The sequence below is a fragment of the Strigops habroptila genome, chromosome 3 (assembly GCF_004027225.2).
Source record: "Strigops habroptila isolate Jane chromosome 3, bStrHab1.2.pri, whole genome shotgun sequence".
Lineage (NCBI taxonomy): Eukaryota > Metazoa > Chordata > Aves > Psittaciformes > Psittacidae > Strigops > Strigops habroptila.
The window spans coordinates 37,106,917-37,122,433 of record NC_044279.2 but is presented as its reverse complement, the minus strand read 5'-3'; positions in this window follow the sequence as shown (position 1 = coordinate 37,122,433).

The following is a 15,517-nucleotide window of genomic DNA, read 5'->3' as shown; positions in this document are numbered from 1 at the left end:
TTCACACTCTTAGGGACTGATTGTCTGAAGCATCATTCATCGCTGAAACAAGGGATGATAAGCCTTGAGTGCCCTCTTAGCTGGTGATGGGAGATGTGTTTAAGGGGGTTATTGTATCTTCCTCCTCAGATCAGTTCTGGATATAAATGGAAAAAAACCACACATTTTCCAATGTGACGCTTACAGCTGTATCTGAAGGCCAATGGAAATAATTAGCCCTTCCCTTGATGTCACAGTTTTTCTAAAATAAATGGTCAAGACTAATATCTCAAAGGTTCACATTTTCTCAGTGATGATTTCTATTATCTATCTTCCCAGTTACAAACACAATCCAGTGTACTAAATGAAGACTTGTTTTAGGCATCCTGAGCCATTTTCAACAAAGTAAGGCTAACACTGATTGAGAAGAGTCACAGAGGAGAACAGATTTGTGATATACTATTCTCTCAGAGCTAAGAAGCATCCATGCCCAAACTGGAAATGAGCATTGTCCACAATGGCCCTTTCCAAGATTTCTTCTGGTTGCAGTAATCAGACAAAGGGAGAAATTTTAGATTTTATTTGCTTGGGAGATAAATGGAAGTTGTGATTGCATTTGTCCATTTATCTGCAGGGATAATAGCAATGGAAACGATACAGGAACCTGGACAGATACAGACAGAGATCAGAGGAGCAGCTGGATACCTGACACAAGCAAACACTTCTGAACAGGGCAATTTCTGATCTTTTGAGTCGATACTCTGAGGAAAAGGACAGCTGAACTGTGACAAAGGAAGGAAACATTTCTAACCTCTCTGAAACATCCCTCGCTAACTTCTTTATATCTGTTGATCAAGGCCTCTGAACCAGTAAATCACCATATGCAAAACTAAGTGGTTTCCTGCTCAGGAGGTTTTTATACTTCTGTTCAGTCTAGTAGATCAAAACAGGTTTTTTGAAAGTCAGCTTAACCTGATGATTAGACTTTCTAGACTGCTAGGAAGTGTTCATCGGTCAATCAATTTGTGTCTCAAATTACAGGCAATCAACAGATATAGGGCTCCAACTGGCTCTGAGCTAAGCAGAGCGACTGTGTCACAGGAAAACAGAAAGATACTTATCATTAGTGATCTACACAAAGTGATTTGTTCCTTGCTTAGAGGTAATTTTAAGAATTTGTTCTTATAAAGTGCAACTAACTGCTGCATTCATTGCTTTCAAAATCACCTGCAGTACAGAAGAGGTGAAGAGAAGGGGCTGCACCTATAAATCTGCATTTCACTGCTCTGAACATAGCTGCACTAACACTCTGTGTGGCACTGTGCTCTGGCAGAGGCCTTAGGACCCATTCAGATCCATGATCAGTGCCACGGATCTGGTGGCATTGAGCCCCCACTTGGACGAAGTGGAGCAGCGGTGACCCTGCCACACAGTGTGCAAGTGCATCTCTGTGATACACACCCATGGGCATGAACTACTAATTATTTCTAGACCTCAAAGACCCAGGCTGGAAGCTTTTGGCATGACTAACCATCCTCGCCCACCCACTTCCTATCCCTGCAGTACATTCATTCTAGCTGTATTTGATACTTGCTAAGTTACCAGAAGCCAAAGCTTAATTGCCTACTTTACCTACCTTGATGAACACATTGGAGATCTGTGAATGGAGAAGGCAGTGTTTAATGCATGCTTGAGTACATCACAGCTTCCATTTTGAGGCAGGGCAGTCCAACCTCCCCAGATTTCCCATGTCGGACAATGTTGTTCTTGTTCCAGATGGAGGCATGCTTGGTTGGCAGCGGTAAGAAAAATTTCAGGATGCACACTGTGTATATTTTGCATATTTCAAGACTGTACTGATGATTGTTTATCTGCACACACAATATGAATCCCGTTATTCACAGCGTACTCTGTGTGTCTGGCAAAAAAACCCTGATTTTTGGAACAAAGCATAATTTTCTTTGGTATTTTCCTCAGCAGCAGATCAGACAGGAAGCAAGTGGATGACTATTCTCATAAGGAAAATGAAACAACCCTTTTTACATCCTTACTTCTGAAACTGCTTAGAGAATGGCTTATGTCAAGTCAAAGGCTGGCAAATGAGATCACTCTTTTTGAAGCTGTGGTGTCTCCTTATTGTTTTGCTGTATTTGCCTCCACATTTTCAGAAAAACTCCATGTTGATATAGCAGTATATGCATGAAATGCCAGGTAAATAGTAGAGGAAGCCAGAGAAAGGGATTTACATTAGAAAACTAGCTTTCCATCACAATGCTGGAGCATCTGTCATAACTAGAGAGAAAGAGACCAATTAAAAACGCAGAAACTTCTACGGTGATTCTGGATGAGGGAGTAAATTGTTGCACTTCCAAGTGTGGATAGGAAGTACCATCATTTCCAGTCATATCCAAAAGACTGTAATTGTGTATGTCTCAGGAGTAGGCAGGTTTTCATGCATTACCTAACCTGGGCTGTATGTTCCTGCCCACAGAAAGCTGTTCAGGAGTGCTTTTTGGCATCCCAGGCGTGAGTCACAATGTCATCATGGAAATACTGCTTGGACAATATTGTTATGAAATCATATGGTCATTAAGAGGTATTTTTTGTTACTGAAGAATGAACAAAACACAAAATAGGCAAATCTTGCCAAAGGGCACCAGTAGCTCTAAAGCAAGTACATATATGGATGTGTGTTTACACCTTCGAGGCATATATACATATATATATTTATATATCCACTAGGTGTATCTTCTATACCTGAAGGAGTTAGATAGGAATAGCACTAGACAAACGCGAAACAAAGGCAGACAGTCTTTTCTGGAGAAAAAATGTCCAGTCATATTCACATGTAGCGAGAAGTTGATGAGCCAGCCCCAGAAATAAAAAAAAAAAAAGAAAGATATTTGCCTTGAGTTGCATCAGATTTTCCAGCCTTTGCCATGCGTGTTGCCTACAGCACTGGAGAGTGAAGCTATGGCAGAATGGGTATAATGCTGCAGCGCTGCAGAGAGGCAGGACAATGCATTCAGGCATTCAGGACCCAGAACAAGAGCACAGGACTCTCTAGAACTTCCTTTTTATCTAGTCCAGTGAAAAAATAAACATGAACCCTTTGCTTCTGACTTTCCCTGGATGCATTGGGGAAATCAATCTCCACAAGGGGATTTCACCTGAATTTGCCCCCTCAGCCTTCCTGATGGTGATTCAACCCCACATGCTTTTCCTAGAGATTAGGTAGTCGAGTGACTCGCAGATGAGTGGGAACAAGGGGAATCCTGGTTCCATGTTTAGCCCTTGACTCAGTACCAGACCATGGAGTATTCACTTGACCTTCACAAAGAGCACTCAGCCTCAGTGGAAAATGGGGAGAGAAAACCACAGAACACTGCTCTTGTTGAAAACCAGGAAACCTGATTTTCTGGATGACGAACAGCTGTGTATTTCCATTAAAACAAAGTGTGGTTCATCACATGCATGTGACTGCTACCACACTAAATCCTTTATTAATTTAATCATTTTGGATGCTCTCAGTTTATGATCAGTTGATGTAAGGGGGTTTGTTTGTTTATACAGAGGAATATAAGTGTGTCAGTTGCAAATGAAAGTCCTCCTGCTCCGAACAGTACTTCCTTGCTTTCCTATTTGGGCACTTAAAACACAAGGTTTTAAATCTTGAGGATGATGATCTTTTGCTCATCTTCAAGTAATACTCCATGAAAATTAAAAAAAAAAAAAGAAAAAAACACACCAGTAAGTTGTTCACATTATAATGGCTGCTATAATTGCATTTAAATGCAATACACTTTTGCTGATTAGTTTGCATGCGACTGAAACAAGAGGGTAAATAAACACTTAACAAGGGCTTTATGAAGTAATTGCTGTTCATCAGAACTATTGTGGTGGAGGTATACGTCAGCTGGATTCCTTTTAATTGAAAAAAATAGGAAAATGTAATTTATTTCTGCACAAGACCATTTAAAGATAGCACAATCTGAGAATTTCCATCAAGAGTCAAGTGGATTCAAACACATTTCGGCATTCCAGCATCCCTCTCCCACATTTAAGCTGCTATTCCCATGTGTCTGTTACTAAATATAGCAGCAGCTCTTCAGATTGACAGGAGAGTTCCTGATCCCAGCTCCTGGGCTTTGCTCCATACGCTCCTAATATGGTAGAGCACTGCAGCCAAGCGAGTGCTGAGGGAGGACTCGAGAGGGTAAACTGGGTCCGCGGGATCATCCCTCCCCATGCCATGGGAAATTGAGCAGCAGCAGCCACAGAGAAGCTGCACCTTAACCTTTTGGCATCTTGGCTCCAGATCAGCTGTCAGTATGTACATATACACTGAAAGACTGGCTTCTCACGAAAGTGCTCGACTGCGCAATACCAAATGGTGCCAACCTCCAGTTGACACCAGCACTGAGTATTCCCACTTGTCCTCCCATCTCACAGCAGCAAACCAGGATACAGAAACATCTGGTTAGGGCAAAAAGGGACAAAATGCTGACAATGTTTGTTGTGAATATGTTTTAGGCTCATAAATGGACATGCAAAGCAATATGGGGGTCATTTTTGTCACCCTCCCAATTCCAGTTTTATGAGTAAGATAAAGCTTGCATGCAGTGCTGGCTTGCACATCTCTGCAGGGCATTGAGCTATGAAGGCAACGGAAATAAAGTCTAAGAGATTATTTCAGATAGTAATAGTTGATTTAATCTACAACTATTTGCCAATGTTTTTATTACTAATTTTAAAATCTTTCCTACATGACTGTATGAGTTTAGCAGGAGTCCCTGAAGCCACAAAGCCTGGAACTCACTCAGTCAATGGAGATAGAAGGAATAAATCCACCTCTTTGCAAAGGATCAGCAGGTTTGCATGAAAAAAGGTACAAACGTGGCACAGGCCTTTTGTGGCCCATCATCCTCGCAATGAGCATTTTTGCTCCAAACCCCATTCTCTGAAGTCCCAAGCATCTCTGGCTCATTAAACATCTCCGCTCCCTTTGCCATCAATCTGCAGACACCAAGGAGCTCTGAGAATACACCGGTTGGGACTTTCAGCTGCAGGCGGTGGCTTCCCAAACCACAAAAGCACCCTCTGGGCATGCCACAGAAGCATTCATTTACACACTCCCAACTCTTTGGAGGTTTATAAAGAAATACATTTTATAAGTCTGTACTTCACAAAGGCCAGCTGAAACAGAATACATGATGGAAAAGGCACAGAGAAAGAAAGTTTAAAGCAGCAGCAAAGTGTAACCAGTGCAAAAGTGGAGAGAAGAAGAAAGCAGAACTCTTTAGAAAAGTATCATTTATAGCACATTGCATCCATTCCTAAATGGTCATGAATACCTCTCATTCTTTTTTATTGATGGGGAGAGAAGAAACAGTGCACAGAAAATGCAAACAATTTATTCAGGTTGCAAGGTAGGAGACCAAACATCCCAAATTCTACATTTTTTTCGCTAAAGGATGTCTCTAGCAGGGTCTGATGCTCAGGGAAGCATTTATGTCTTGAAAACATTTCAATCTTTGTGGTTGTTGTGGGTGGATACGCTCCTGTAACTCTGGTAGGTAAAGGCAGATGGGAAATCCCTGCAGCAACATCTTGCAGTATGTTAAAGCTCCACTGAAGCTTATGGCAGAGTTTTCATCTGGGGTTTTTTTTCTGTGTTTCATTTCCACTATCAGTGATGCATGAAGGAAGCCAAAACTGCAGATAAACAGAGGTTTCTGTTGCTCAGTTTTCCTCAGTACTGAAAGTGACAAATACACATTATTTATAGTCAGAATAAGCCAGTAGCTATGGTGCGTGTTTCTACCACTATAAATAGAATAAATAGATTGCCCTACACCAGCTTGTTAAGCCCCACTGCAGCAAATTCCTCTTTATACATTGATCCAACCTACCAGCTAGTGTTCATCAACAATAAATCAAAAGTGTGATCTAAAATACCTGTCTTCAGAAGGTAAACTGAATTGGGCCACCAGAAAAAAGGTACCTAAACTTCATATATACATATATAATTTCATATCAAAGGCAACATTTTGTTGGGTTTTGAATCTTTCTTTTCTTTAGATAAGATGTCCACAAATATGAAAATCAGTTCAATCTATTTTTTGGATGTTTAAGCGGAGACTCTGAGTTTCTTGCTTTCCCCCAAAAAAAGTTAGGCAGTTAAAACAGCAAAGGAGAAAACCCAAAACAAAACAACCCAAAAAACCCAAATAAACAAAAGCGATGAAAGAGGGTGGTGGTGCTAAATCCAGGCTTTCTACAGAAAAGTCTGATTTAAATATTAGCCTGCTGTGTTTGATCTGGAAACAGGCTGGTGAGTGCTTCAAATTGTTACTGGGAGCTGCCCAAATCCCATAATGACACTGATGAGGTATATTAGGTAGAACAGATTCCAGAAACAGCTAGAAATAAGCGAGACATTGCTAATGCCCTCTGCGCTGCCAGGCAGCATGCAGATTCTCTCCTAGGCAGGGCAGCACCTTGCAGTACTCTAACCTGAAGGTGAGACCAGAAAAAACCCAGGTTCTTTCCTTGAGGTATTGTGTTGGAAAAGTTCATTAGGTGGGCACCTGAAAGCCAGCAGATTCTGGAAATACTCAGAAACAGCCAAACTCATTGGCAAAGTAGGTGCAGTTGGGCTGTGACAGGGCAATCATGAATTGCAATGGCATCTTGGGTTGCTCCTCTTGCCTGTCTCCTTGCACCTTGCACCTGCTCTTGCCAGGTTCTCTGCCAGCTGGTTGTCATCCAGCCCTCTGTCTTAGCCAGGTTCAGGGAAAAAAGGGAAACAGCACCATCTGGATCTGCTGAAAAAAGGCACAGAGCAGAATGTCACCAGCATACTGACAACACAGCAGCCAAACCACAGCTGCCATGTGAAGGCTCAGCAGGAGCTGTGACACAGTGGGTCTGCTGGCATCCACCTCCAAGTTTACTGACAAGGAAAAACTGAGCTAATGACCAAATCTTGCCAGATCCTGTCAGTAGAAGCACTTGGACTCTGATCAGCTTCGTTCAAAGTTACTGGCAGAGGAAGCAAAGTTATCAATGCCATTTTGACTTAGTCTATCACTTGTAGCAAGAAGTCCTGCTCAGGGACACCTCTAAGTCCTAAAAGTGATTGTTGGAGGGCAGAAGCAGCAGCTACGGTGGCTCCACAGCCTCTCCCAAACAGAAATTTTTCACTGAAGCAGTAATTAGAGGCTGATCAAGACATACTAAGCAGAGGCTGAGATGATGCTTGTTTAACCAGACTTCTGTAGACATCTGCAGTTCTCACCCTCAGCAGACCAAGTTAATTCCAGTTATGTTTTTCCTCTTAAAGCTCTCATCCTGCAGCCTCCAGTTCCCTCACGTCTCTGTAACCAACATAAAGCAGGTCCTGGTACCAGCGTGGCCAGGGAAATGCACAGCTTGGCGTTTCCCTGAACTGAACACCTGATATTTTATCCACCTTCCCAAGTACTTGGGCCTGCTAGATGAAGGCTGAGTTGGGCAGCTTTCCATGAGGCTACTGCAAGAAAGATGAGCACCAGGACATTGTCCATGAAACTGATGAATATTTTGACCTTTTAATGCCATTTCATGCCTACAGCTGAGGCATAAAAGGCTTCATGGGCAGAGGAGACCCTGGTGGAGTGAAGACTTGAATACACAAAATCCTACTATCCATGCATTTGGATGTACTGGCTGGCTTTTTCCATGCCAGAGACAGGCTGGCCTTGAAAATTAAGGTGATTCATCTCAATTCAATCTATACTAAGACATTTTAAAACCACTCATTTACCCTGCATCATACAGACACTTACTGCAGGCACCATTATTATTCTTTGTAACATACAGTGCTCCTTGGTTCTCACTGGTCTCCTGGCTTAACTCCTAGAAATTTTATAATCTCCAGTATTAGATAAATAATGTATTTGGTCAATTTTTCTTTTAAATTTTGAACCTTCAATTACAGCAATATAATCTAAATCAAGAAAGAGATTTGTATGGACTTTCTTACACTGACACAGAAACAACTCATTGGCCAGTCTTGGATGTAAGGAATGGTCCTGGCAGATGGATGTGGAGCCTGGCAGGTAACTTTTATGCATTAATGATTTCCAGATGTAATGCCATCTCTCTGGTTCCAGTCAGGGAGGATTTAACCGTTATCAATCTGTATAATCTCCCAGAGTTATGTGTTTAGGATGCCTTAGTCCCTCAATTATTCTGAGTCTGGAAAATTTCCAACTGCGAAATGCTCTTTCTACCCCTTCATATGAGCTGAGACTTCTTACAAAGATGGAAAAGCATATAAATACTGGGATAAAAATCCTCAGCCCAGCTATGAATCTGGATACTGGACTCCATCAGCTCAAGTCTGTCCTGCACCATGGACCTGGACCATGGACCATGAGGAAGACCCATGGAACTTGCCCAAGGTGGTGGCCAAGCTCTTTCTGTGGCAGACTTTGCAGAATTCTCTCTCCCAGGGCATGTGTCACATCTGGCCTGGTATGATGAGACCCTACATGCAATGCCGTGAAGAAGGATGGGTGCATGGAGTGCCACAGGGGTGTTGGCTCGAAGGCCGTCCAGTAAGAGCTAGGCTTTGCTGCTTTTACAGGAAAAAAGTTGCTTTGATTCAGCAGAGATGACATTCTCTCTAGAGCTGCCTCCCAATATTTGCCTTCCTGAAATATCAAGGTTGGGCATATTTTGTAACAAACTGGGCAATTACACCAACCACAGGAGACGCACATGCTGCTCAGCCGGCTCAAACATTTTGGAAACAAGGGGTGAAGCTTCCCGATGCATTATGACCTACCAGCTGTACTGAGAGGCTGCTCAGTCTGGGGAATGAAAGACATGGAGAAATACAGTAAGAGACCTGGACAGATGAGTTCAGGTGGAGATTCATGAGGCAGCAAGAGAGGGGAAAGGAGAAGAAATGGTGGCAAAGGAAGCTTTAAGGCTGCAGGTTCAGTTATGTGACGGCTGAGAGAGGAAAGGAAGTGCTTTAGCAAGTTCTGAGCACTATTCCAACAGAGGTTTTCCTTTCTTCTCCCAAATGATTTGGGCTAAAATCAACTTTGTATTAGCTACAGCACCCCTGCTCCTTCCACTCTTATATCCCTGATGTTCGTTGGCACCCACGAATGTCACTTTCATTACACCTCCATTTCTGAGCAATGCCTACCCTTGAATATGTGTGTTCTAGTGACTTTAGCTGCTCCCTCCCTGTAGTAGCTGGTTTCACATCCTGTACAAGCAGGTCAGGTTCCCGTATTTTGTTGCCTAGGTGCCTGATGTTTATGTGTGCAAACATTTCCATTGTTTCTTTGCAATCACAGCTGGGCTTGGGCAACAAAAACTCAGTTGACATGGAAAACTGTTAATTTAGTTCACAAGTATGAGATGTGATTGATAAGGGTAGATAATCCTGCTAGGGGGAAAAAAAAAAAAGTGCCAGTTTGCTTTGTTACCATCTTAGGGATAAGTAGTTTCCTACACTTAGAGGCGGCGGCTGGCAGTCTCGCTTCTGGAATTCACAAATGTAGAGAAGTCCAATGTATTTACTGACAAGGCTCAGCTGGGGGAGGCCAGGCTGACAGCCACATAACCTTAGAATGGATCACTCTAATTTCAGGCTTCAGGGCCATGAATGGAGTACTGCAGGGAGCTGTATTTAAAGTACACGTATGGGGAACTGACCTGCGAGCACACGTGTGTGCTCAGTGCTATGTCAACGCTCTGTTACAACTGCTTAAAAATCTTTCAGAGGCTGAAGTCTGCCAACTTACACCTAGCTCAACAGAAATGGCCTAAGTAGGTCCATGCCAGTCTGTCTTTATTCCTTTCTCATCTCAAGGGATAGTAATGAAATAAAGCCATTCTCTTTTTAGTAAAACGCCACAATCAGGCTATTTTTTTATGCTTGTGGTTATTTTATAGTTCTGTGATATTTGTAGGAGAGTTCTCAGGGACATCAACACCTTGATACAGGGTAGGCAAAGCACGGCACCAAGCACATTTTCTTTCCCATACCTGCCAACAGGCTTAATTTTCGTCATGGAAAAAACAGCTGTGGAGACCAGGAAGCAACAACCTGACTTGCTTGGACTTTTACCCTCTGGGCTCTAGCCCATACTGTAAGACATTAATTACTCAGCTGTGGCAGGTCCCCTTCCCCCACACCCACAGTACCATCAGTTCAAAGCCTGCCCAGTAATGAAGCCTATCACAGAAACTGGCTGTACGAGGCACTTTTCCCACTGAAGTGACTCTGTAATTCTATTTTGGGCAAAAAGCAGCAGATCAGGTTTGTCTCTCTCATGGACTTTGAAGGAGAGTGTCTACAAACGGACCCTGCTTTTTATTAAAAAGGAGTACAGAACTATATGCTTTTTGCTGTAAGAACTCATTTTGCGCTCTTGTGTGCAAAGGTAGCATCTGTATGTATGGTTGATATGCTGCACTGGTATTTGCATAAGGAGCTGGAGCTCAGGGAATTATAGTTACTGTTTGTTTGCAGATAGGAAAGATTATTTAAAACTGCTCCCCTATTGTAATCAAGCCAATCACCTTTACATCAAAAATTATAACAGCAGCTTACTGCAAAGGTTTGGATTTGCATACGTACGTGACTTAAACCTAATCCCAGTGAAAAACTATCATCTTGCTACATTACATGGGAACTTGCAGCCTTAACAAGCTTGCCTCAGACCCATAAACAATGCCTCCCTCTCAACAGGTTTAATATGCTCTTTATAATCAAGACATCAAAGGACTCCTCCAGTGAAGCCCACCTGGGATGGCCATTGCAGGGGAGCAGGGATGCTCTTCCCAGCTGACATGCTGGGCAGCAGGACAGAGCCTGAGCCCTCAGCAGCCCAGCACTGGGACCTATGCAAATTCTCCTCCAATTTCATCTGAAAGACCAAGAGCTGTTCCTGAAAGACAATATCAAACACATGCAAAGCCTTAAGCAAACAGCACTGGAAGGGAGTTACATACATAACTAAGGTCTCAGAGAGAGCGCGAGGACAGGCTGGCCTGGTCTCAGCAGCCGCCTGGGGCTGTAACCAGGATGCCTCCACTCCCTCTTGGCACTGGCAAATGCCCTGTGAAGCTGGCACACTGCTCCTGCTGGGATTGTTGGAAAAGTAAGGAAACCATTGTCCTTGGGAGTGCTGGGAAAACCTGGAAATGTGTACCCTGGGGATTCATACTGAGCAACAACCCTGCTTTTACAAAAACTCTCCTGTCATCTGTGGAGTATTGCTGTATTGCATTGGCAATAGTGCTGCACAGAAAAAAAAGCTAAGGCTGGCTGGAAGGATCTTTCCAACAAAGAAAGTCTCAAGGGCAAATGTTTGTTTCCTATTCATGGCAAGCTTTTTTATATGAAATTTAATTTTCAGATTTTTTTGTTTTTTAACCTCATTCAGAAGTAAACCTTTTCATGACTGTCGATATTAAAAAACCCAAACACAACACACTTTTTGCTTATGCTAACAGATCTATACAACTTTCATGATGATCACAACTAACTTTTGCTTCAGAAGCAGGTAAACCAAACAACTGACATTCATTAGAGTGAGCTTGAAAATGGCTTTAATAAAAGTGACTTTGAGATAAGCTTAAGGCATTGGTATAAATACCAATGATGCAACTGCATGAAAAATAAAGCAATGTGGGATTTTTGCCTATTTTATTCTTCTCCCTGAAGAGAACTTGTATGAATACAGCACTCTACCAAACTACAGATATGACATTTATCAGATGTAATAATCATTTCCTCTTAGCATATGCGAAAATCCCAACAAAACTGAGGCTCTAAGGACCAGAACACTAATTTTAGTCTGTGATTTAGTAGATGAATCAGCATAACTGCATGGCAGCAAAGGTAAATTATTACTTTAACCACAAGTTTTATCTTTATTTGGTTTAATTTTAGAAGTACATTCTCAAGAGTTTTTCACAATGTGGCACAAACCTATTAAAATTATTTTTCACAGACTATGCAAGCTGTCCATTTCACACAAAAACTGGGCAAAAGCCACTTAAATTGGCGCTACATCCACTAGCTACAAGAACAAAAAAATTTAGTAATTTGTGGAAGATTGGCTCAGGAAGTGACAGGCAGATTAGAAAAACTGTATTGCAGACAAGGAGGAATTTTCTAGATGGCAGCAGGATAAAACTTAAATTAAAAACTAGCTAAACATAAGCTGGAGTCCAGGATCAAATGGGAGTTGGAAAAGGAGAGTGTTGGTCTATCAGGTTCATACTATAGTTTAGTCAGGCCAAGGTGACTAAGGTGAAAATGCAATGGCTGATTGAGGAAATGGAATATAAGATCAGAACAAAATCAGATATAAACAGTGAAGGATAGCAATATTCAAATACCATTCAGAGAGTGTCGCACAGCCCAGCTGCAGCCCACGTCAGTCCTTAGGCCAGGACCTCTAATTGGTCCCCACCAACCACTCAATCCCAGACCTCATGCAGACCGGAGGCTCCTCAAGACTCTGAGTCACACAGCTCCTCATGCGAGGAGGATACAGACTCACATGAACAGAAGGGATTCCTCTGTAGGCAAAATTCTCTTTCAATTTGATAGATAACATTTCACCTGCTGGTAAAAGTTGCTAAGGTCCCAGTAAAGTAAGTACATGAACACCGTGCTTCGAAATGACTGCTTCTTTCTTTGCATTATATATGTAATTGTTTTGTTGGACCAGTCCTTAATTTCTTGGAAACTTAGTTTCCCTGAAATAATGCAACTTCCTTTCCTCTCTCCTTTTGCAATCCTGCTACCTGCAGACAGGACATTCATATCCAGTGATCTCGACCCTGACGTGGATTTTCAGGCTTAAATAGTCACTTCAGCATTTGTTTCACACAGCCTTTAGCAAGGTGGAGTTTTTAGCTGGGTGTAGTGTGCTTACTTTCCAAAGCATGCAGTTGTAAAAGCCCGAGCATGGTTGAGCTGGTAGTTTGTGCTCCCTAGAAACTGAACATCTCCTTTTGTGGCAGCATGCAAGATGCTTCAGTAATATAAAAGCAGCAAAAAATCAGCAGGGAATTCATGATTGTGTTTTTCTCCTCTCCAACCGTCAGCATCCAAACCTATCCCTGCTCTTTTTTTATACTACTGTTTCTACTCTGTTGTGGGCTAGTGCACTCGAGGACTGCTCGTAACACCCTGCGTTCATCCTTGTTGAGGTGCTGTGTGTCCCCCTCACAGCTGCTGTCAGAGGTTTTCCAAGTGTGCTGGGACAGCCAGTGCTGACCAAGGCGCTGCTGCAAGCGGTATCCCTGCGGATGCACCCCTGCCAATGGCATTCCCACGGATGGCATCCCCATGGTGCTTGGCTGGGGCCAGGCCTCGAGAGGGAGGGCAGGAGCCAACGCACTCGGATCGATGAGCAGTTCAAATACAGCACCGCATGCCCTGCCGAAGCACTGGAAAAACACTCAGGGAAAGTATCCCTCCCAGCTAGCAAATTACATTACCTACCCGCAGCCTCGGCTTCCAGTAGGACAGAGGCTGATGCTTGGTGCTCCCATGGGGATACATGCTGCCCACATCTCCCTCAAATGAGTCCTGCGAGGTGGGTGCCCTGAGCTGTACCGCTGTGGGAATAATCACCTAGTCCTAAAACCACACACCCAGGAAATGCGAGAGATAGATATTTAACTCCCCTTAATCTGAAAAGGCTGTTGTAAATACATAATGCATGACAGCCTGCCAGAAAACAGGGCATAGGTGTCAGGACTTCTCTGTGATAACGTCAAAGCAGGTCCCCTCCCCCTTATTCCCTCCTTTCCTTCTCCTGCCTCCACTGTGCACTGAGCATCCCCGTGCTCTGGACCAGAAATGGCAATGCCTCTTTCGCAGACCTATTTTCTTTCTCCTTCTCTGATGTCCCTCTGAAAAGCATTGTACTTACAATTGAAAGGACCAGGAAGGTTTGGATTTTCCGTAGAATCATAGACTCATAGAATGGTTTGGGTTGGAAGGGTTCTTAAAGATCATCTAGTTCCTGCTCCCCTGCTATGGAAACCCATGGAGGGGTTTTCTCCTGCAACATCCCCCCCAAAAAAGGGTTGCAGAAATAAGAATCACTCACATTTCTTCCTCTCACACTTTCCTGAATAGAAAAGTAATGAAAGAGTAGAGAACAAGCCACCAGCACTTCTGAGCTTGCACTGGCTTAGGCTGCCAGCTAGCTTATACACTAGCACCTTCGCTTTACTGAGTTCACATGGATTCGATGATTTATGGTGAACTTCAAGTTAAGATCATAAACGCAAGATGAGCCACCAGTCACCTTCTTAATGCATGACAAATCACACACTGTTCCTTTTCTATCCCCTTATCCCTTAACCCAAGATTAGTAGTAAAACGACACTCAGAAAGGTGTTTAATTGGGTGACTTTATCTTAAAGATCACAGGAGATGGACAACCGCTAAATAAAGAGTTTGTGTCACTGTTCAGTGATGGCTTTCAGAAAGTAGGGGAAACCCTCTTGAGGCAGACTCTTCCCCTGCAAGTTGCTATTTGTAGCCTGCTCTCCACATGGTCTTGCAAGCCTGAGATTAAATGTTGTAAAAGTCAGGCAGTGCTAAGCAACAGAGAGGACAACACACAGGGAGCCAGCCCCCAGGTTGGAACAGACTTCAAGCTGTGAACTCAAGCTTTCCAGCTTTCGAGGAGCTCTGAATTTCCTCACACAAAGATTAGTAACCAAGCATTCTTCTTAAAATGGCTTAAAGCTAGCAAAGCTCAATTGTGAACGTCTTTGATGCCAAAACAGAGCTTTCCTTTCCATCCACAGCTGTGCATGTAAAAGATGATAAATTAAATTATCTATTGTTTCTCCAACTGTTTGCTGGGACTAAGAGAGTGCTTTTGAAAAAATAAAAATAAAAAATATCCAGAATATAACAATGAAACAAAGCTATCCCCATTTTAATATTTGTATACAGAAACTGAAAACAAGAATTCACTTCCATTTGTGCATTGTTCCCTCCCTACTCCCATACCAATTAATGAATATACATCAACTAGCTGAATGATCTGTTATCCAAGGCTCTGGATTTTTGGCTTAGCGCTGATATGCTTGGCACCAGTCAGACTAATTTAGAAGTTATTTGGATGTTCTAGCTTGCCATTATTCCATTATTTTTTTTTAAGTTAAATCCCAAACAATTATTAATGCTCCAAGGAGAGGCTCAATTGCTTTAAAAATCCGACTGAATAATACAAAACCAGTGAGATTGTTGCACTCTGAAGAGCTTATGATGCCCTTGCCCAGGCTTGTTTTCCCAGAAAGAAAGTGCAGATTGAAACTGTTGAAGTGGATGGTTCATTCCTCTCTGCCAGGCTCCTGGGCTCTTCACTGCTACTGGGAGAGGGAATTTAGAAAGTACAAAGAAGGAAGCATCATCTTTGCTATTTCAACTCAAACTAAATTACTACTACAGGTCAAAAGGCTGTCCCAGGGGACAGATGTAGAGCAA